This window comes from Taudactylus pleione, unplaced genomic scaffold, assembly GCF_031769625.1.
Source record: "Taudactylus pleione unplaced genomic scaffold, aTauple2 ptg000066l, whole genome shotgun sequence".
Lineage (NCBI taxonomy): Eukaryota > Metazoa > Chordata > Amphibia > Anura > Myobatrachidae > Taudactylus > Taudactylus pleione.
Window position 1 is genome coordinate 34,049,333 of NW_028284468.1, and position 24,366 is coordinate 34,073,698.

Below are 24,366 nucleotides of genomic sequence, written 5' to 3' on the forward strand. Positions count from 1 at the left end.
CTACCGTGGACAAGTGAGGTTGGGTTAATGTAAGCATGCTTAAAATTAACTAGCTGGAATTCTGAGGACTTGTATAGAGGTAATATGGCTCAAATTACATCTCTACAACAAACAAATATTACAGGAAAAAGTTCCCACAGATGTAATTATTGGCCTAATCCATGGATTGTCGGAGGATCGGGCATTAATTGCATAGTGAATGGCCATGACTGATCATCAATGGCACTGCACAACAATGAAAATGTTTCCGATGTGAAAAGAATGAATATGACATTTAAAACTGTTAGCTCTGAGTTCCGAGATATAGCCCATTTATGACGATGTAGGGGTATTCCTATTGAAGTGGGCAGAATGGAGAGAATCTTACCAGCAATCTGCGTTCCGCGCAGAGGGGGCGGAGCCTAATGACCCAATTAAATGAATCAGTTATTTGTCCCCTCCCCTATTCAAATATATGCGATTCACGGGATTACCCACACAAGATAACTGTGGTTCACTGAGTGACAAGCACAGTGAGCCATTCCACCAAGACATTTCAGCAATGGAACAAAGATATCAGGGTAGGTGAATCACTGCTGTTGGACAGTGACAAGAGATGCCCCAGAAGAGGAGTACAAGCGACAAGCAAAGAGAAAGCACCCCCATGAATAGGCCACTATATTAGATAGTACTTTCGTATGCTGTATGTTTGTTTCGTTTTGTGTTCTTATTTGTGATTGATTGAATTGAAACAACTGTTATTTATTTTCTATCAAGGAGATATCAGATTATTTTAAAATAGCTTTTCACTTTGACTATATCACTAATGTACATACAGTATAGTGCAAGTAGTGTAGTTCAAAAAATAGAGCTAGTAAAAATCATTTTAGTTTTTCTTGACCTCAAATTAGTAATGTATGACTATTTTTAGAAAGGAAACAAATTAAAAGTATTAATTTGTTGTACAGTGTGATCAGACAGTCAGGCATGGAAAATCTTTCACCATGCTCGACTAATCTGATCATTGGTCACCCGCATCTGGCAGAGTATGCACTGCAGTGGCCAACCAATTGGCATTTCCCCTGTTCCTTCACAGGGGAGGATCATGGAGATGTTTCAGGACAGGAACACAAATATCGTGCACCATACACTGTGATAAATCTCACTGTGTATGGCACGACATCTGATGGGTTTCAGGCTGTCGGATAAAATGTCTGTCGGTCTGACAAACATTTTATCTGATAGTGTATGTCAGGTTTAGAAGGGACATAAGCATATTGTTTTTGAAAATGAGCTTCTGGCATGACTGCTATCAGAGCGGTACTACTAAAATGTTCTTCCCACATATTTTATTTTTCCTCCTAATTTCTATACTTTGACTACAGATGTATATTTTGCAAACTCTGAGCTTTTTTGTTTTGTTTTTTGTTTTGTTTTTTTGTTCCTTTTGCAATTGTTCCTTTGTATTTTTTTCCTTTTTTGCTTTTGAACATAACTGTTAGTTTGATTTGCTTTATATACTTCCCTTATTGCCGACTCACGCATTTATACAGCAAGATCATAGCAGACAGGATGTAGAGTTTAAATAATTACATCATCACGAATCACTGGCACGTCTCCAGCTATGTGGTAGAAGATGACCTTGTAGTGTCTGACTTTTATCTCTGTCAATTCGTCTAGAGAAATTAATAGCGGTGACAGAAAATACCCCTTTTTTTTTTTTAGAAGTCTACTACTGTAATCGTATGCTACAAAAAGAAAAAAAATTCCATCCATAAAGTCAGTGATACACAAAACAACTGTTACCAGGTCTTACTCCACAAAACTCTGGTATAAACCTGTTTTTGTAAGCTTCAAATTGCTGTGGCTACCTAGAATATTGTCTCACTTACATGTTTTTATTAGGGTATTAGATATTGCATTGAATTAAACCCTAGAGGCAGTCCAATTAAAATGGAAAATTGTAACCAAATTAAATACTTTTTAAGTGCATTTCTTTTTAGGTATCCAAAAAAATCACACTCTCCTTTTCAATACCTCTTTGGAAGACAAACAATTATGGCTGTCACAGCTCTCATCGTGTCATGGGATGGCAGAGGGGGGGAATGATGTTACTGCACAGACCAGCCACAGTCAGTCTGCTGCACAGGGTCACAGTATGTCATGTGAAGGCAGAGTCACTCTTCTCACAGTAGCTGGAAGGGAAGAATATACAGTAAAATGGAGCTCAGAGGTGCATACTATATCATATCTACTCGCTAGATCTTATACCACATGACTGTACTTGCTATGGTAGTCAAATTACACTGTAAAACATGATTTATCAATCGTTAATAGCAGTCTCCAGAGGTGTCAGTGGGACTGGAGACACCAGATGCAAAATCTGGATACCCCCGCGCGCCCTGCTGAAAAGGGAGTGTGGCATAAATAAAGGGGCGTGGCCTTGCAGGGGATTCGATAACATCACTCCCTGGAGAAATGCTGAGCTGCCCCTGGACACTGGACAGTCTGCACTGTCGGCTCCTTTTCTATGACAGGAGCGCTGGGTGCTGCAGGAGAATGTCACTGTGCAGCACTCAGCTCCTGTCACTCCAGCGGAGCTGACATTATGGTGTCACCCCCTCTGAGGGTGCGGCCCGCGCTCTCCTCATGATGCCACTGGCAGTCTGAAGTAACAAATAGAAGAAAAAAAAGTTACTGCAAATCTTGTTCTTATAGCCTGCCAAAGTGATGTTACCTTCCCATGATCACTGTGATTATCACTTACAATGCAAACATTTGGTAATTATAGAAATAATTCACAGTCTAAAAACTGCTCTTAGTTAATCCAAAATTTCAGCCATGGATCCGCACAATATTCTTTTGTGCCTCTTCCTTTTTTCTTCGTAGCATTCCATGTGCCTAAATGCTGAGATCATGGAATACATGGTGCAAAAGAATTGGTATATCTAAAAAACATAGATCAGACTGTTTGTCATGCACAACACAAGCACCAATTTGAGAAGCACTTTTTTGCCTGAAAACCCCCATTGCCATGTCTTTGTTCTATTATTATTTTTGGACTTCCATGTTCTTCCATTACATTACCTTATAGAAGTGATTGCACAACTTTGAGACTGACATTTTATATTGCTATAAGCATGATCATAAGCACATACATTGTAAATACTGTATATAAAATCAATCCATGTACTTCAAAGCCTGTTAGAATAATTGTAGTGCAGTTTGCCCTTCTTTCTATGTTAGTTCCAGGTGCAGTTTATAGAACTCTAATGAAATTTAAAATTCCGATTCTTTTTCTACCCATTACTTTTTAATACTTTTTCAAGTACTCTCTTAGCCTTTTTGTACTTATCATCTTTGAAAGCACTGTATATATGTGTTATATTAAATCTAAGTGTAATATATTTGCAATTGGCTTTTCTAAACAAACCCAGAAGCCTTAAAAAGATTTTTTTTCAATTATAGAAAAATAGCTCATCATTTTATTAGGAATAGAAAATATAAACCCTTACATTGCTATAGGACAGACATGTCAAACTCATAAATGCTACCGGGCCGAATGTTCAAGGTCTTAAGCTGGCCACACACATAGCGATCTGCACACGATCAGCCGATGTGTACGATTTCCCTTGAAACTCTCTCCGGCAGCTCTGCACATGATCTCCACACGATCTGCACACGATTTGGTTTCCAATCTTCATACGATCTCTCCTGCATCCAGACTTTCACAGTGCATCGCCTCCTAGATTGTCAGATCTGCCCTACTGCACGGCAGATCTGATGTTGCAATGTACGACTAGCGGGAACGCGCATCGTGATCGTGAGTGGGGACTCACGATTTGGCCATATTTTACCCTATCTGTCGTTCCGATGTGTCGGAATCGGCCAGATCGGGTAAAATATCGCTATGTGTGTGGCCAGCATAAGGGGTAAATTTACTAAAGTGAGAGTTTTTAGAAGTGAGTTTTAAAAGAGATGTTGCCCATAGCAACCAATCAGATTCTACTTAACATTTAACTAGCACTTTCTAGAAAATAATAGTTAGAGTCAGATTGGTTGCTATGCGCAACATCTCTTTTAAAACTCACTTCTAAAAACTCTCACTTTAGTAAATTTACCCCTAAGAGTGTGTGGGCTGCAAGAAAGAAAAGTCTTACATGCAATTTTGAAAGGTTTATTAAGAAAGGCCAATAATAAAGTTTAAGCAAGGAGATATAAAGTATCGGGAAGAAAACATTAACTTTAATGTTTTCTTCCCAATATTTGACATTTTTTTGTTGTCACTAATTTCCTTTTTCAGGAGAAATCTTATTGGATGTGATAACTTTTAAAACTGAACCAAGATGAAAGTCTGTCAATCTGGACCTAGCAGAAGACTTGTTTCCTTTTATTAATGAAAATAATTACTTGCACTAGTATGGAAATAATTTCACATGCGAACTTGCGAGTTTCTATAAATCGCGCAGGCAAATGCTTATAAAAGTCAGGTACACCAACTTCGTTGAATTTGAGCTTCAAATTTGAATCGTGAATCTCAATTACTTCCATTTGCATCCAGAGCCTCACACACACACGCTGCCTCCAATTTTAGAACTGTGAAAGGTAGGCAGCAGATGTGCGACTGCACAGACAGTGGCACTTATCAGAGCATGGCAGCACCAGGCAGTACTTACAGGTGTGATATTATGAGTGACTCCAGTCTCAGCTGCAGTGCCTGTCATGTCCCGGTTGGCTGAGCTTGTTTCACAGACGCCTGTACAGAGGTCTTGGTGTGCAACAGAAATTCAGCTGAGAGTGCGGCGGTAGGCCTTGTGGCCAGCAGCGCATTACTGCCGGAAGGCGGGCTTGCAGGAACATAGGCGTTGTGATGTGTGGCGTCTATTTGCAGAAGGCGTGATCCTGGAAGTGCAGGTGTTATGGGTTGTGGCGTCTGTCCCTGGCAGCGCGTCATCACGTAACACTGTCACTGTCGGGCCGCATAAAATGTGCATTTGGACCACATGTTTGACATGGTTGCTATAGAGCCTAGTATTTGGCAGAAGTGGGCGTGTGGAGTACAGTTGGGGATTCCTTTTGCCCTAGAATCAGTAGGTGGTGGTACTTTGAGTAGTGATAACTGCATTTGAGAATACTATTTTGGTATATTAGCTAAATCTGTACTTGAGTGTTAGGTGACAGAGAGATTGACTGCTGAAACCTGAACCTTAAGGGGCCTATCCATTACACGACTTTGTGAACAATCCGACCAAAACCAGGAGGTTTTGGTCGCATTGTTCACAAAGTCTGCTAATGGATAGCCGGCAAGGACCAGCGATGCGCGTACACGCTGGGTCCTTGCCGTCTCCAACTATCTACTGAACATGCCCGTAAACCTGACGATGCTCGTCAGGTTCGGTATGTTCAGAGATAGGTCGGACTCCTGCACTGAATGACGTTCAGTGAACACCGTTCAGTGCGGGCAGCGCACCTCGGCGACCTGAAGGTCTGAACACCAGACGTTCAGTCTCTCTGGTTGCCTAGTGGATAGGACCCTTACAGTAGTATCCATAGTCATAGACACACATAATATTTTCTCTGTACAGGAGGGTTTTTGCATTCTGACATGTTGCATATAGCTACTGTACAATTAATTGTATATTACAATTTGTTTTCTATGCGAAAGAACAATGCTAAAGTCTATCCTGTGGCTTTTTAACTTTCCTCTGTAGACTTCTTGCGGGACATTTTAATTAACATTTTAATTTGCTACCCAAGATATATTAGACTGTGATACCCAAGAGGAGATTTGCCAGCAGTAGACAGCCAGCTCACATTTCCCAATCTATAGCTGTACGTTTATGCGCTCCCTGCACTTGTTCAGATACACATCCTGTATGATACATTCAAACAGCCTTTATACTTTGTGCCTCTTGTGAGGATTTTTGTGCACTATTTTTGGAAGGAAGTTGCAGGCAAAAGTTTTGTTTTTATTTTGAATTAATAACATACAGGCAACTCAGATGCTTTTGAGACACATGTGTTCTGCTTACCACAGATACTTAGATGCGTCTCTATGGGATGTTCCAGTTCTGAAGCAGAATACACTCTGGCTATTATATTCAGATATAATTAATCACATCTACAAAAAAATATATATATGTCTGCGCTAATGCCACTAGAAGAATTGTTCACATACACTCCAGAGCTGTAAATTATAATTTAATAAGAAACAATGTATTAAACACATTAAAAAAGAATGCACACTTGCAAACAGAAACAAGTCTGTCTATCGTGAGTATTAAATATACACTGTTAAGTCCAACAAATCCTTAGGACCCCTCTGGAGACCATTTATTCTCAGAGCAATGATGATAAAAACAAATGGCATCCCAATTATAAGAGAAGTTGGTATAATATGTCTGCAAGTTATCAGACTGAGCGTTAGAACAGTCCGTGTGAGTTGAACTCCAAATGTCTCTCTATTTCCACGGGCAGAAACCCAATAGGTATAGTGGTTAGGAAGATGTATCACTCACCGCTTACCTGCTCACAGCAGTCCTATTTCCAAGGATCAGTTGGTATAAGTAGTAGATGTGGTCGCAATAAAATCTCCTACATCAGCAGTGAATCGCTTGACATGAAGCGCGCTGGGAGTTTTGAGAGCCGTATCAGGCAGAGATTCCGCACACCTTGATGCAGTGTACCATATGGTGGTCACATAAACAGTCCTGATCTTATAAAGCTGTGCGGGTTGGAAATAGGGGGCTGTTATCCTACTTCTCTTAGTGCTGCAAATGGAATAGATCACGGCAGATAAAGGAGTTCCTCAATTCAGTGCTGTGAATATCAGGATTATCAGGAACAAAGCAGTGGTAGGTATGAAGTCCTTTTAATAAGTTATCACATGATGGATGCACTTAACCACATTTACATTGTAATATTGTTTCACATTTACATATTTTTGTTTGGGTCTGGGGATAATTATCTGGGAAAATATATGAAAATGTTCATTAACTGACTACCGTCCATTAATATTTTCATTATAGTTACTGTTTTGATCTGCAGTCACTTACATTCAGCATGACCGCTTACTACTTTAATGCAGGGTTCACACTAGATGATGTGTGTACCCAATGATGGCAGATGCGACTGGACGATATATCGGGCGGTCCGCACCCCCTGCACAATCTGGTGTACGACCGCCTGATATGTCAATCCCCCGCCTCATCCGCAACCTTAGTGTCGCCAGTCAGATCTTCATGTTGGCCTGCACCTCAGTCAGATTTGAAGATACAACGAACGACGCGAGGGAGTGCGCAATAGTGCGTACATACTGGACGATTTGTCGTTTCGAATCGTCCCAAAATGACAAATCGTCCAATATATTGCCACTTATTGCCCACCCCTGCATTAAGGTCTGCTTGACTAGGATTTGAGGCCCTTGTTGTGTTCAGTCTTCATCCCCTCTCCTCAATATAAGGTATGAGGTGTCTGCATGTGAGACGAGCAGTGTCTTGAAGTATTGAACACAATGGAAGTCAGAAGCCAGAGATTTTTAGATCTATGGTGGTGCAGAGGCCACAATATTAAAAAGCGTTGATGTGAAGTTCCTGTCAAATGCGTCTCGGTATAAATCAAGGTTTATATTTCCATATAGTTAACGTTTATGTAGCGAAAGAAGAACCCTTGGGTTCGAAATGCATTAGGCTTGACTGACCCTGGACTCTCCTTGGATTTGACAACCAAATCGGAACTTTTGGGATGCTGACTCACCTCATGGGATTTCTGGTAACCGGGGCCACGCTGTACCTATGAGCCCATACTCACCATCTTGGATGTGAGGGAACGCCCTACATTAACCATGTGTTTGCCAAGGCAGTCTCCACATTTATGTGGTGATATGCTTTTACTTTCGTTTTACATGCGAGTACAATTGTATGGATTAAACCTTTTAAAATGTTTAAAGGTTTTGCACTAAGGTCCTCTTTTGTGTTTGAGTTTTAACATTACTACACTATGAATACTTTATGACGAATCAGATATCCACCCCGAGAGTTCATTTGTGTTGGGAAATGAAAAGAATCCTCAACATTTTCTAATATTGAAGGAATCCTGATCCAGGTAGAGTTCATTGGAACTATTACCCTCCTAGAGTAAGGAACTAAACCTTTCATTTAAAGGGAGTGGGACGTTACTCCACTTATTTTTCAGACTCACGATTTGGTGCTGTACATGTTTTTCCGATTGAAGTGCCTAAGTGAACAAACTTGTGAGTTTCATAAATGCTTTTAAGGAATTTGGTGATCTTTCCCTTTTGTATCACTGGCAGCCTACTACGGGTTTATTGAGCACATATTGGTTATTTATTTTGCTTACATGAAGTGTTGAACACAGTGGAAGTCAGAAGCCAGAGATCGTTAGATCAATGGTGGAGCAGGGGCCACAATATTACAAAGCGTTGATGTGAAGTTCCTATCAAATGCGTCTCGGTATAAATCAAGGTTTATATTTCCAGATAAAACAAACAATATGAGATATCCAACTGGCGGTGGAATGTGTCTCTAAAATCTCTTTAAAAGAAAGAGAAAATATAACAAATGGTTTTAATATCACTTTCACAATGACCACTGTTTTAGATGTATTCGGGGACTTCTCACCTTTCATATAACCCTTCTATTCGGTCCTCCCTGTTTCACATGGTGATTTACCCGGGTGTCATCCTCTACTTGTGTATTACATCTGTCATCATGCCTTTCTGGAAAGGCCACTTATGGTACAAAGTGATTTCTTTTATGACTATTGTTCTTTGTTAATAAATGTGATACTTTTAAACACTATGATCATTTTTTTCCGATTGCATTTGGCGAGAAATCACCACGTGGTCGTTTGTACAATCGTTCCGTGTGTGAGCACAATATCGTATGACCGGGAGAGTTCAGGAATTCAAGGGAAATCGCAAACGAAATTGGATCGTTTGCAAATTGCACAATGTATGGGGGGCCTTAATTCAGATCACCAGAGCAAATATTGGTTTAGTTATTAGTGTGCTGTCTTACAAGTGTAAGTTGCAGTTTGCCAAAATAGACTCTCATTAGTATTATCTTTTATTTCTACTGTATAGCGCCACATACATATAGCGTGTCATACATAGGCAAATAACATACTAGAGTACATGTGTGTACTGGAAAAAGTATAGACAAATACAGACAAGAAACAAATGAACAGAGGGCCTGATTCAGAGCTGAACGCTCTGACCAGAGCGCTCGCTCTGAATCAGGGCCCTCCTACCTTTTTTTGGAGCGTCCTCATGGACGCTCGCATAGCTGTGGGTTACCACCCACAGCTATAGCGAGCGTCCATGATGATGGTCGCGATGGTCTTGACCATCGCGACCATCGGGCTTGCGACAGAGACCCTGCGGTAGGGTCTCGCTGCCGCAAGCCCAGGAGTGATTTTGGCTCTATCAGAGCCCAAATCACTCCCACTGACATCACTAGTGATGTCAGTGGGGCTGGCTTCAGATGGTAGGCGTTCCCATGGGAACGCCTCCGTCTGACAGGCACGCTCCTGGCACGCCCACCAAAGGGGGCGTGCTGTCAATCAACATCGACCGCACGCCCCCTTTGGTGCGAGACCCGGAGCGATGGAGAGCCCGTCGCTCGCCGGGTCTCGCGCATGCGCACGACGGAGCTCCCTCCATCGTGCGCATGCTCAGTGGGGGAACTTCGACCCGCTTGCTAGCGTACTGCCGCTCACGAGCGGGTCTGAAAGACCCCCAGAGATACATAATTGCAATCTGCAAAATGCATGATTATATTAAATAACAAAAATTGCATGCTCCAAAGAGACACGGAGGGCAAAGGGAGCAGAGCAGTGGGGTGTATTATCTGGAGAGTTAGAAGGGGTTGGTTTGTAAGGTACATTTAAAGGCTGGGAGGCTAGTAGAAAAAATGATAGATCGTGGAAGGGCATGCCAGTGGTTGGGAGGAATGCATGAGTGAGAAGAAGTGATCAGGGAGGAGGAAAGGAGGCTGAGAGACATTGGCTGCGTGGAGTAGATGAGAAGGATTATGAGTGGAGCGGAGGTTGGAGATGTAGGGAGGACGACCGCATGAGGGCTTTGTAAAAGAATGAGCGAAGTGTAAATTTGATTCATTATAGTATAGGGAGACACTGACATTGTGGGCAGCAGAGGTGGAAAGGTTAGTGAGGAAAATTAGGCAGGCACCATAGTTGAGAATGGATTGAATAGGGACAATGCCAGAGAGTGGTAGGCCAAAGAGGGGAAGGTTATAGTAATAACGGCGGGTGATATTAGTGTGATTAATAGTATGGCGGCTTCCAGGGTGAGAGATGGACAAATTCTGGTAATGTTACAACAGTGAAAGCGCAAGATTGATTGAGGGACCGAATGTGGGTGGCAAAAGAGATGCCGGAATCTGGGGCGACACCAAAAACATCAGACTTGGGAGAAGGAGAAGAGGGAGCTCTTGTCAACGGAGAGTGAGATGGATGAAAAAGGAGGACTTTGGGCTCTGGGCCTGATTCAGAGCCGGACGCGCTGACCAGAGCGCTCGCTCTGAATCAGGGCCCTCCTACCTAAAAATGGAGCGGCCCCTTGGCCGCTCGCATAGCTGTGGGTGACCACCCACAGCTTATGCGAGCGGCCAAAAAGATGGGCGCGATGGTCATGACCATCGCGACCATCGTGCTTGCGACGAGACCCTGCGGTAGGGTCTCGCTGCCGCAAGCCCAGGAGTGCTTTTGGCTCTATCAGAGCCAAAAGCACTCCCACTGACATCACTAGTGATGTCAGTGGGGCCGGACCCAGATGGTAGGCGTTCCCATGGGAACGCCTCCATCTGGGCAGCAACGCCCACGGCACGCCCACCAAAGGGGGCGTGCTGTCACTCACCATCGACAGCACGCCCCCTTTGGTGCGAGACCCATAGCGACTATGCGGGTCTCGCGCATGCACACGACGGAGCTCCCTCCGTCGTGCGCATGCGCATTAGGGCACCATCGACCCGCTTGCAAGCGCTCAGCGCTCGCGAGCGGGTCTGAATTAGGCCCCCTGTTTATTAACATTACTTTTACTAAAATAAAGTGAAAGAGTATTTTCACACCCTTTTCACATTATTTTAGTATCGCATACATTTACTAAAGGGCAATTGGAGTAGAATTCGTAAAATTCTTCTCCAAGCCCTAATGATCACATATTTTTAGTAAGCAGATCGCATTTCCCACCATTGTAATGGGAAATGTGATCTGGCCAAAGTTACTAAAAATATATTGTGAAAAATGCAGATCGAAGTAAATAGGGCCCTTTTGCATCCAACATTAAAGAGACTGACCACTTTGGGGCAACCACTGTCTTTAGTTGCTTTCCCAGGAGCATATCCAATTAGCCACAGGGTTTTTGATTTGAAGTCTACTGTTTACCTAATTACCAGGATGATGTTTGATGCTGCTTTCGAGCTGTGACACTGAGCAAGTCATTGGAATAAGTAACCTTTCCCACAAGTAGTGATTGCAGCTTTCTTTTGAAATATCAATTACAATAACTAAAAGGGTTATTCATAATTACTAATTATCCTTTATAATTACCTATTTAAAGAACTTGCCAAATATAGTCTGCTGCTGTAATCTACATTCCTAACGATACAATCTCTTGATGAGTAATCGATTCCAGTGAATAGGCTTTTATGACCTGCGGCCCAGTATAATAATGTACTGCTTCCTAATGCTTTATAAGACTACTCTATAATAGTATGTTGTCTGGAATAGTCTATAATACTACTTTAGATTATTTACACTGACTTCTCACAAGATAATATATTGATAATATATTGAAACTACTACAGGTTTGCTTTTTTGTGGGACGAACCATTATTTTGGAAAATACAACTTATCACACTCTGTACACTTTAATAGCAAATACTTATTCATATTGATTTATTTGTACATGCATGTACACCCACGTATGTTAATGTCCTTTGCTTATGGAGTATGTGTATCTTGAAAGCAAACTTAATTGTGAATGTGTAGTGAAGTGTTTCCCACACCTGAGCCTCAAGGCACCCTAATATTTCAGGTTTCAAGGATGTCTATGCTTATGCACACGTGACGTAATTAGTACCTCAGTCAGTTTGATATTACCATATGTGCTCAAGCATGGATAGGATATCCTTAAAGCCTGGGCTGTTAAGGTGCCTTAAGACTGAGTTTGGGAAACCCTGTGTAGTGTGTTTTTTGTCATATAGAAATATTATCGTCCATACTATGGTGTAACGCTCACAGAGCTGACATGGGCTACTTTTATTGTTAACAAAAGTAATCAATATATATTTATTTTATAATTTTAATTTAATTCCAATGTTTATTGAGAGTGTGTATGAAACCTATGGCTTTGTTGAGTGGTAATTCAATTGCATATTTCACAAACTGTATTTTGTATATTAGTAATGACTGTGCTGATGAATTTGATATGATACTTGCATATCTATGTTCAATCGAGCCTCTCAATCACCATGCGAAATGCTACGGTGTAGCGGCCGCAGCTTTTTTCCGCTTACCGACTCGGTAGCACACAGATATACAAGTGTCATATATCAAATCAGCACAGTCTGCTGGTGCGTCTAAGTCACATCGCATTGGGACTAGACACATTTTTGGTAAAAAAAAGATCCAGATGAGACAGAAACAGAAAAGACTTGTGTATTTGGACACTCTTCATTTACACTATAACTTTTATTGGGTATTATACACGTGTCCTTTATTACATGTTGCTTTAGTCGTGCCAGCTCCTGTGCGACATGTCTTATTTGCATATTTAAAACACATAGAGGTGACAAAACTACATTGCTAGCTTACGCTGGTCAATTTGGTGTGCAACCTTTGTACATCTGTGTGTCTGCTTTTTGTACATCTGTGTGTCTGCTTTTTCTCATGCCAAGCTTTGTTGTGCTTCATCTGCAATTTTGTACATGTGTAAAACAAATTCCTGTGTCATTACCATGACAGCCCAGCGTCTGTAGTATACTGTAAGCGGCTTCTCACTGCATCTGCGATGCGTCTAAAATGCAAAATTTAAAGAAGAATATGGAACCATACTCTCAGAGCGTCTCAGTTATGCCGGGTGTCTGGCTCCATATGGTGTATGGACAACCAATAAGTGAGAACACATCTGTAGAAAACGAATACGTAGTTATCAAATAAGAGAAATGCCCGGGGACCTAATGGAAAAAGTAGAGCAGGAATCCTTGTCAAGTAATGTCACAAATGGGAGAACTTGAAAATAGAAAATAAGGTGTACTTGGCAGGCTTGGCTAAAAGAGGTGCTGAGGTGGTACTGCAAACTGCAGTTCTGGAGCTGTCCAGACGGGCTCCCCGTGTCAGTCACTGCACAACCGGGAAACTTTTCTGCTTTGTAAATCTAGACGACAGTGAATAATTTGGATTGTAAAGTTGAAAGATTTTTCCTCCATTTCAAATCAATGACAGACTTTCGTATTCTCAATTCACTCAAATCCTTTTTTTAAATGCATTGTATATAGATGTGCCCACATACGCCAATCTCATATCACGCCAAATACCCCCATTTGGCGCACCACTAATTTTGCAGTGAAGCTGCGCCATTCATCCTACCAGAGACTTTTTCAGAAAATATGCATCTTATTCTTATCATTAATGCTACAAAAGTACAATACAGGGGTACTGTCATTTCATGTACTTATGAGTGCTAATCTGGGTAAACTAGCAAAAGACTGAGGTTCGATACAATTGATTTGCGCCACATATCAATATGCTTATTCTGCGACTTTTTTGTTGCAAAATAATTGGTATAATCTAGTGTGCCTAGTACACTATAAGTGACTTTGTATGCAGCTACCATGTAAATAAATGCAACATTTAAGAAAAGGTAAGAAAGTACAGGAATCGCTATCCATGCCGGAGCATCTAAATCGCGCTAATCCTCTTGCAAAACAAATGCTATGTGAATGCATTAATCTATGCATTAATGAGTGTGTCAACTCTCACCTGAGACTGTTGTGACAGTTGTATGACCATGTGTTAATAAACAACAACCACATGGTCTGTCGAAAAAATGTATATAACCTGCCTCTTTTCTATCACACAATATCACCTTCTCCATTACCACAAAGATTTAAATTAAGGGCCCATGCTTTGGGAGATCTGCAGTTCTCTCCCCACTTCTACTTCTCAGTACACGTCCACAGCTTACTTTAATCATATATAAGGTTACCCAAACACTAGCATTAAAGACATCAGGCTAAAATTTGACGTGGCTTTATAAGAACACAATCAGAACTACTTGAGATTTCATGCAGGGGAGCGACTTAATCGCTGCAGGGAGAGCTGGGTAACTGTGGGTTGGCGGCTCACGTTGCATCCTCTTTCCAGGGACCTCGTTGGATATTCTGCCATGCTGCCAGTGCCTCTCGCTCTGTCACATGATCCCTGGCGCTCGGCCAATCAAATCCCTGGGGGAGGAGCCAAGTTGCGCTGCAAAGGGGGACACTGAATCCCCCTCAGCAGACAGCAACTAACTATACTACACTCCCCCCTCAGCAGCTGACCTGGGTCATAGGCAAACGCAGGGGGAGGTTCCGTCTGCCTGGAAACTCCCCTCCCCAGCCCACACCATGACCACAATAGAAATAGTAATATAATAGAATTTTAATAGTGCTACTTGTTCTTCTCATTGTCACAAATGAAATAATTAGCACCACCTGTGGATCTTTCGACATGTATCAGCCAGTAATAAATAACCTGTGCACCAACTAGGAGATCTGGAAAACTTTCACTGTTAGGGATGCACTGCTATAGAGCCCAATATGTACATATATGTCCAGGGCAGTGCTAGGTCCTTCTGCTGCTCCCCTATACTCCCGGACTTGCTCTAATACTCTGGAATGGTGCCCACATCTAAAATAAAAACATTCAGCTCAGGCAGGATGGCCCTACTGCTGCATATAAAGGGTTACTGTGATCACTGGTCCCGTATGGGCTGGAATTATGACACACAATATACTTTGTATGACACATATTAAAGCTGGCTAAGTGCTAATTCTACCCTCTTCATGGACTGGCCACACTCACTCTAAAATCAGGCATTTGGAAACCCCCCTCTAGAAATTCTGCGTTTGCCACTGTGGGTCCCCGCCAGGCCTTCCCAAACACGTCTGGGTAAACAGTAACCACTTTCCCATACCTATCCTCCTCCTCGTAGCAACAATAGAATAGCTCCGTTGGGTACCCATTGCTAACAGGCGCCATAATTAACTGAATACCCCCAAAATGCTTCTTAGCGTCATAGGGACGTATTCAATTAGCCGCGATAAGTCTGTTTCTGCGGAAAACTATCACGAGTGACGTCATTTCGCCATATGAAACGTTTCCTCCGTATTCAATTCCAAATGCTTTTCATTGGTGCGAAAACGCAATGCAATGGGACCTGCAAAAAAGTCCCCCAAAGTTAAACTGCGTTAAAAAAGGAAAAAAAAAAAAAAAAGGATTTAGATCACCCCCAAAAAGTATTTTCGTTTTTGGGGCGAAAGTTCAAAGTTGGGCAACAAGCTTAAAAGTAGCGAAATAGACTCCAGGGGGGTCCCCAAGTATGCCCCAGGTGTTTTTAAGTTTACAGGTGCTTGCGGCAGGTGGATTTTTAATGATTTTTAAAAGTTCAATTTAGCAACTTAAAAATATGCTAGCACCCATTTTCACATACCCCAAATTTGCTTGGAGTACTTATTTCTACAAAAAAAAACTGCTAAATGCTATTCTTCACCACTTATGCAAAGACGCTAAATAGCAGCTATTGAGAGCATTTAAGTACCCCATATACCTTCAGCAGGGCTATTCGGGGTATCTAGAGTGATCCCCAATGTCAGTGCATCTTTTGGGGGTGGCAGGCTGATTTCCCCAAGTCTGAGTGTACTTTTTGAAAGTTTCAGTTTTGCCAGCTCCCGTTTTCGCCGATTTCTAATTGAATACGGGGAAGAGCGACCCCGCGCGCGATACTTTTCCGCATTGAAAACCAGTGAAGTCGGCGAAAAGTATGGGACTTTTCGCTTGGAATTGAATATGCCCCACAGTTGGCCTTCAGGAGGCTTTTATATATCAAAATGTTTTGGTAAGTTAATAGCTATTTAATATATTACAGCACTCTGTTGTATTTAAAAACAAATAGAGTACTTGTTTATAATACTTTTTCTGTGGAATTAATGTGAGGTAACGATTGAGTAATTCCTGAATTTTAGGGAGTTAACTTTCCGATACATAATTACAAATGCTCATGTGATGAGGACATAATTAGTCAATAAGGCTTCCTATTTTGAAATGATGTCATTCCTAACAATTGGCTGTCATAGTTTGAGTGAACTATTTATATATGTGGCAGTAATTCAGGCTAGCCTTCTATTGCATACCATGCCTAGCTGAACCATATACATAGAAGTCAGATAACAACTTACTTCATGGTCTCTTTATTTCAACATTAATCTATAATCTGGCTCTCAGGACATTGGCATCTTCCTGTGTAAATATTTGCTTTGTAGTGAAATTAGAAAGGAAATAACCATATTGAACTTGTTTATTATAGAAGAGTATGAAAAGCCTTTACATCATTCCAGTGTATTGGTGACTTGTATGGTGATTAATGATAGCTGTTGGGCCCTATTACATCATGATATGGCTGAAATATCATTCTCAGGTGCCTGTTAGTCTGGATGCTCCTCAGCTATTTGTGTGCTAAACTTTTATGCTGTACCTTTTTATAAATAGGACATTTTAGCTATTTAAACGCATACTGCTATTTTTTTATGAGAAGAAAAAAAAATATTCTGTCTACTGTAAAATATAGGAATATTAAATGACTATAGAAAACCATGAAAAGCAGGTTAAATCCCTTTATATAGTCCCTGGCACTGTAAAATCATTTTTGAAATAGAGGAACACTTTCCCTTTAAATACACAAGTGGTTTCCCATTAGGTGATCCTTGTGTATATTATTTATTAACAGTGTTTAATATAGTGCTTACATTTTTACACAATGCTTTTCCTGAGAATATGTAGTCATTCACTTCAGTCCCTGGCCCAGTGGATGTTACTATCTAAAATCCCTGTCACATACACACAATAGCAATAATTATTTTCTCAGAAGCCAATTAACCTACCATTATGTTTTTGGATTGTGGGTGGAGATCAGAGGTGACTGCATTTGTCCTGAACACAGAACAAAATCCAAGATTAGGTTTTTCCATTGTCTTGCCCATATATCTGAGATGGATTGCCCCAATTCCCTGTTCTGCCGAGGTTGGGGAATCAGGGAAATTCAACATGTTGGACAATCTCGATTCACTGATCCCGACCTGAAAATGGTCAGAATGAGTGAGTCATGGATTTTTAGATGTTGAATTTTCCCAGTCCACAGACGGAACGCCGATCATCAATGGCAGATTGGGTCGGATCGGCGAAATGGGGCCATAGATATATGGCCCGCATAAACATGCTATAGAAGGTTACAATGTATAAGCTTTGTTTGACATTGCACTTTCTTGCCTCCCCATATATTTATCTACTAATATTATAGTCATAAATATGTGTAAACTATTCTGCGTACTCCAGCTCTGCGCCAACTAAACATTTACACAAAATAAAAGTCTAGTATAGGTCAGGTGGACTTGTATATGGACAGTCGAGTTCTAAAACATAATGATCAGCTTTTCCAGAAATGTGCATTTTAAAATTGAGTGATATAAGGTGAAAAAAACTAAGAAATGTTTTATCAAACACCACCTCACATATCCTGATACAAAAACTTCTTAGTATACAATTCTATTATTCTACAACAAGCAGTAAATGTTCCCCAAAGTGACGTTTATCTGCCTATTCTTTCTTCCTTTATCTCTTCTTATATGATTTTTTTTTTGTTTTATGAAATTTTTTAATAAATTTAAAGTTTATTCCAATCACAGCGAAGAATGATTTTATTGCTGTCATTAACCAACACTTAGAAGCATGACTTCCATTCACGAATCAAAAACATAGTTGGGTGGTGATGTACTTACCACTTCAGAGAAGCCCACTTTGAACTTCTGTGCTGTGGCGTGGAACCCTGTTTGGGATTCCTGTTGCATCGTGATAATTCTTATTCTCAATAATCCTCACAGTGGAATTGGAAGTACAAATTGGTCTCCAGAAGGAATCGGTATGTAATGCTGGCTGTCGGGGTGCCTACTGTCAAAATACTGACAGGGGCATCCCGATGCTTGGTATCCCTTCTCCCCCTAACCCTCCCCACCCCACACCCTAACCCTCCCCGTTAGTGCCTATCCTAAGTCTCCCCCCTTTGTGCCTAATTTTTACCCCCCCCTCCCCAAGTAATGCCTAACCCTCTCCCCCAGGGCTGCCTATCCCTAACCTCCCCCCAGAAAACCTAAAGCTAACCCCGCTATGCTACCTAAACCTTACCGCTATCGGGCAGCCGTCCTTCTGGATTCCGGCACCGGGATTAAGATAAGTATTGGTATTTTGGCGCCTATCTTAAGTCCCTTGTCGTGCTTCCCCCATTGGGATTTAGACCGGCGGCATCACAGCCACTGGTCTCATAGCTACGTCCCTCCAGAAGCTAAAGCTCATAGTGTTTGGTTAATGATTAGATATATAAAAACTAGTCTTCTCTTCTAAGTGTTTGGTTAATGTTGAACCTTACTAGGAACAAAGCAGCTTTTATGAATTTAGATATTTAGAGTAGATGTTCAAAAATAGACCATAGGAACTTTTTTTGTCTTTTAAAAAAGATTAAGCAGCTCCAAGTTGGCAAGTCTTTAAAAAGAATTTCTGTTGACATAAATATACTTAGATAATCAAAAACTGTTGTGCCTAGAAACTGCAAACATGGGAAGCTAATTACAGTACTTGTTGCAGAAGAAATATTTCTGTATTATATAGTTACCAATTGTTCCCAAAGTAATGGCTTGCTCCCTGGAAATCTTTGGCCTAAGAAAGATTCTGATTTTCACTATTCTTATGCTGCACATACACTATACAATTATCGTGGCGATCAGATAATTGTACTGTGTGAGCGGGCGACCAAGGGTAAAATATTGATCGGTCGGGAATACTGGATCGTCCAGTATGCCTGTCCAATGCATAATTCTGTAAGTTAAATGTCCGCCGCGGCAGACTAACAGACATTTCCCCTGCTCCTTCACAGGGAAGGAACATGGAAATATCTCCTCCCCAGTGGCGGAGCACAGTTATCAGAAACAATACACTGAGATATCTCACAGTGTATGCCAGCAATATCTGCAGGGTGTCAGGCTGCCAGATAAAATGTCTCACTGGTATTTATTAGTGAATTACTCACTGGGATTTATTAGTGAATATTTAATAAAGAGGATTATTTAAAATCAACAAAAAAACAAACTAAATTCTAAGCAATTTTAGTAAATCTGAGGGGAGCTAACAAGGCCGTGAGCACCAAAGTGTTATTAGGAATAGTTTAAAATGTTAGCTACTTTAGTATTGTTTTAAGCTTTCAGTGTCAAGATCACGTACCCAACCCTTCATAAGCAAGGCTAAATACCACTTAGCTTAAGATACAAATATATTCAGTAACATTTGTAAATCAACATTTGTAAATCAACTTATGCAGAGCCGGCCATAGCCAATTTGATGCCCTAGGCAAGATTTTAGCTTGTGCCCCCTAGCAGATAATCCCACCACCAATCTTATGCCGGGTACACACTAGAATGTATGTCGTCCGATCTGGCCGGATCGGACGACATATCGGTGTGTACCTGCTAAGTCGCTGACGAGGACATATCGTCTAGTGTGTACCTGGCAGAAGTGTTTATACGCAGATGCCAAAAGATATATCTAATCCAGAGGTTCCCACAAGGGAGTAAGGCACTCACCAGTCTGTAGATAAATTATACCAGAAAGTTTAATATCCACGAGACTGCATAAAAAGCATTACAACATATCAGACCCTCCAGGACCCTCTGTCAAGGGGACATCTGTACAACAGTTTTATGATAGAAAAACAAACAACAGGCAGCCACATATACAATACACACATCTCCAAGGCTCCAGGCAATCAAAAGAGCTGCGCTGCACTGATGACATCACTTCCAGTCACCACGGAACAGACATCTCTTCCAGTCACCACGGAACAAACATCTAATTGCAGAAACCTCATCAGGACACAATCTAAGGCCAAGCATGTGTGAGAGACAAGGCAGCAAATCTATGGTCAAACATCAACATCGGGTTACCGCTCATGTGCACCAGTGCATTCCACAGTGGGGAACTTATACCAATGGAGCCTATGGCGGGCTTCGAAATGTACACTACCAAGCGCTCCATGGACATTGAACAGCCAGGAATACCCGGGGTCCATTAATGAATGCATTAACAAACTACTGGAATATAAATATATATATATATATACACACCCACACATTCCCCCCCTAACCCTCCCTTGGTGGTGTCTCACCCTAAAACTTCCGGTGTGGTGCCTAACCTAAATCCCCCCCGGGGGTGCCTAATCCTAACCCCCCTGCATCCTAAACCTAATCCTCCCGGGTGTTATGCACATTAAGCCACACAATAGTAGTGCCCATAGTACAATGCCAACATTATTAGTGCCCCCTATACAATGCCCACAGTAGTAGTGCCCATATACTTTGTCCACAGTAGTAGTGCCCCTATACACTGTCCACAGTAGTAGTATCCCTTGTAGTAGTGCCCCTATACACTGTCCACAGTAGTAGTGCCCCTATACACTGTCCACAGTAGTAGTGCCCCTATACATTGCCCACAGTAGTAGTGTCCCTTGTAGTAGTGCCCCTATACAATGCCCACGGTAGTAGTGCCCCTATACTTTGTCCACAGTAGTAGTGCCCCTATACACTTTCCACAGTAGTAGTGTCCCTTGTAGTAGTGCCCCTATACAATGCCCACAGTAGAAGTGCCCCAATACTTTGTCCACAGTAGTAGTGCCCCAATAGATTGTCCACAGTAGTAGTGCCCCTATACATTGTCAACAGTAGTAGTGCCCCTATACATTGTCCACAGTAGTAGTGCTCCCTAATCATTGCCCACAGTAGTAGTGCCCCTATACATTGTACACAGTAGTAGTAGCCTTTGTAGAAGTGTCCCCCTATACATTTTCCATAGTAGTAGTGCCCCTATACTGTAGTAGTGCCCCTTGTAGTAGTACCCCTATACTGTAGTAGTGCCCCTTATAGCACTGGTAGTGCCAGCCTATACTGTAGTAGTGCCCCTTACAAATAAACACACACAGACTTACCTTACCTGAAGCCCCGCTCCTCATGCTCTGCACTGTGGGAGAAACGTCATGCCACCTCTTCCAACACCCTCTGCCGGAGTCGGACCTCAGTAGTGAGCTCCATCCTCTGGCTGCAGCAGTGTGGGAATCGCCAGGCGCCCGCTGGTAACGCAATCTCAGCGGGCGCCCGGCCCCTCTCTGCTCAGTGAGTGCCCCGGTGCTGCCTGAGACCGGGAGAGTGGGAGTCGCCGGTGCCGTCCTCACTCCTGCACTTTCACACAGCACCTTCTGATGCATGAAGGCGGAGATGGAGCCTTGGGTGACTCACGGCTCCGCAAAGGACCATGGGAGGAGTGGCCGTGGCCGGGCATGCTCAGCATGCCCTACTGAGGCTGCGGCCATCTTCCTCGTCTCATGTAGCCAGAATGAGCTTCTGTGCAGAAGCTCATTCTGGACCAGCTGACTGCTGCACTGCTCGATCGGAGCCGAGTTCTGATCGTGGCAGCGGCACGGGGGGAGCTGCAGAGCCGTGAAATGCCCCTAGGCATTCCAGATACCCTAGGCATTTGCTTAGAATGCATTGCCTATGCCTAGGGCCTGCTCTGTATACATGTAAAACAGCCATACAATTCTTTTAAAATATTTTTTAAGGAAATTCTTCAAGATGTTCAATTGGGATGTAGTTATGAGACCGGCGGTCGCTATGCCGCCGGTCTCAATACCGATAAGGAAATCCCGACAAAAGACTTAAGATAGGCATCGAAATAACAACGCCTATCTTAATCCTGACGCCGGAACGCCGAAGGACGCCAGCCCGAATGAGGTAAGTCCGGGGCGCCCTTAGTGCTAGCCGCGGGGTGGAGAGGGTTAGGGTTAGGTTTGGGGGGGTGGAGGGTTAGGCATATACAGTATGAGATTACAGGGAGTGGAGGGGTTTTACGGAGGTATTACCTGCTTTTCGGCTAAAGGACTTCAGTTTTATACATCCTCTAAGGTGGTAGCGACTCGGCCTCTTCTTATGCTTCCTACATGGTTTGCTCCTTCCACCACACTTGTACAAAAACAAAAGCCCAGCTTTATTTGAACGTCAATCAATGTAATAATAGCATTCACTCACTCAAAGGTGTCACAAAGTAAAGGCCATCTCCAAGCCTCCTCACTCTCATGATTAATTTAAGACATTTAAATGAATCCGTAGACCCGCAAAACTAAGATGCACTAAGATCGTATGAGTCTGGTTTCATGAACGGAAAGTGGACGTGAACCGCATAATGCACTTGGCGCACAAATAGACTCACTTGTGCAAACAGCAGCGATCCACATATTTGAAATACAGATGTTTCCTAATACACTACTGCTGCAGTCACTCCAAATAGCCCCTCTTAGCATGCCCTTCTCAATTCTGCTAGCGCCAAATGTCTTTTTTGCCTGAAAATGCATTTGTCGCAATGTTATGTGACTAGGTTGCACCAGGAGACTGCACTGAGTTATTTGGTGTGCAATACTTGTATATCTGTGGTGTGAAGGAGTCTGAATCTGTATACGAAGTGCTATGATGCAGCGGACACGGCTTTTTTCCACACCAAGCTCTGTTCTTTGTATACAGATTCAGTCGCAAACAGTCGTACAAGTGTCGCATATCTAATTGATCAGTGCAGTCTTTTGGCACGTCGTAGCAACATTACATTGTGACTAATTGTGGGTACACACTATACAGATATATCTGCAGATGATGGTTGTTCATACACACTGAACGGTCATCATCTGTGTCTACCCACGGGTCCCGGCGGCCAGGGGGCGTGTCCCGCCCCCTTCCTCGCAGCTGCCACTGCGTGTGTACGGGCGGTCTGCAGCCTCCTCATACACACCTGCCGACGTACAGATATGTTTGCAGACATATCTGTCCATCGGCTGTGCAGCACAGCCATTGTGATGTCGGCGAACGCCGACGTTCACCGACATATCGCAGGTACACACTGCCCGACGGGCAGCAGATACATTGGGCGATCAATTGAATGGCCGATGTACAGTATCTGTCAGTGTGTACCCAGCTTTAGACAAATCTTCGGGCGAAAAAGACACGTCTGAGATTTAGTTAGTGATCAGAAAAAATTAAAAGTCAGAGCAGTTTAAGGCAAGGCAGAATATGTACCCTATGCATGAGTGAACATTGGATTTGTTATCTCTTTGTCAGTATTAATAAAATGTGGGTCTTGCATGACACTCAATAACATCAGGTTGTAAAAAGATTCTATCTAACATTGTGCTGACAAATCTCTCATTTTTGCCAATACATTTATCAGCTGGATGCTCCTGTAAAGAATCATGCTTGTGAAGCTTCAACTTCAGATAAGAATCATCATGTAAACTAGACCTATTAAGCAGACCAGCTTAAAGCCTAGGATGTTTGTGGTTGTAATTTACACTTAAATTAAAGCTTAAAAGTCATGTATACATGGCAACATTATTGTGATTAAGGTAAGCAGTGTTTTCTGTAGAGTGTTTCTGAATCCTGTAGGAAGTATAACGTATTTAGTGTATAATGGCATACACATACAGTACATTAGCAGTTTGCCTCAAAACGGGTTAATAGAAGCAACTAGGCTATTACTATTTGGCTTGTCTAGTTAATGGGGGAGTCATTAGAAGGAGAATAAACCAGGAAAATTAAACAGTTTTGTTTTTCTGTTGGAGCTCTGTTCTTGATTGGTCTGCACAGGCCCTTCATTTTCCAAAATAAGGTGGGTACACGCCAGGCCGACTTGGTAAGTACACACACACTTGCCAATCATCCACCCAGTATGTGTGGCCAGCGGAGCCATTTGATTATCACCTCCCACTTGTGACAGCAAATTCAATGGCTGCTGCGGTTGACATACTGCGCGGTCGGCCGTGCAGACATCCAGATGAAACAATATAACTGCTTTATATATTGTCATTGGCTGTGCTGCATGGCTTTTCAGACATGTCTGTGAACAACATAGTTCACAGACATAACGGGTGTACACACCCACAGATGCAACATCAATATATTGATTGTCGCTCAAATGAATGATATATCCAGCATTAGACTCTTATCTCCTAAC

At 42.2% G+C, this 24,366-nt stretch overlaps 1 protein-coding gene across 6 annotated transcripts in view; it reads left to right on the top strand.

Annotated features, from left to right (window-relative positions):
• The window catches only part of CLEC16A (C-type lectin domain containing 16A), a 437,038-nt gene that overhangs the window by 358,809 nt on the left and 53,863 nt on the right, over nucleotides 1-24,366 (top strand). The window lies entirely within an intron of this gene.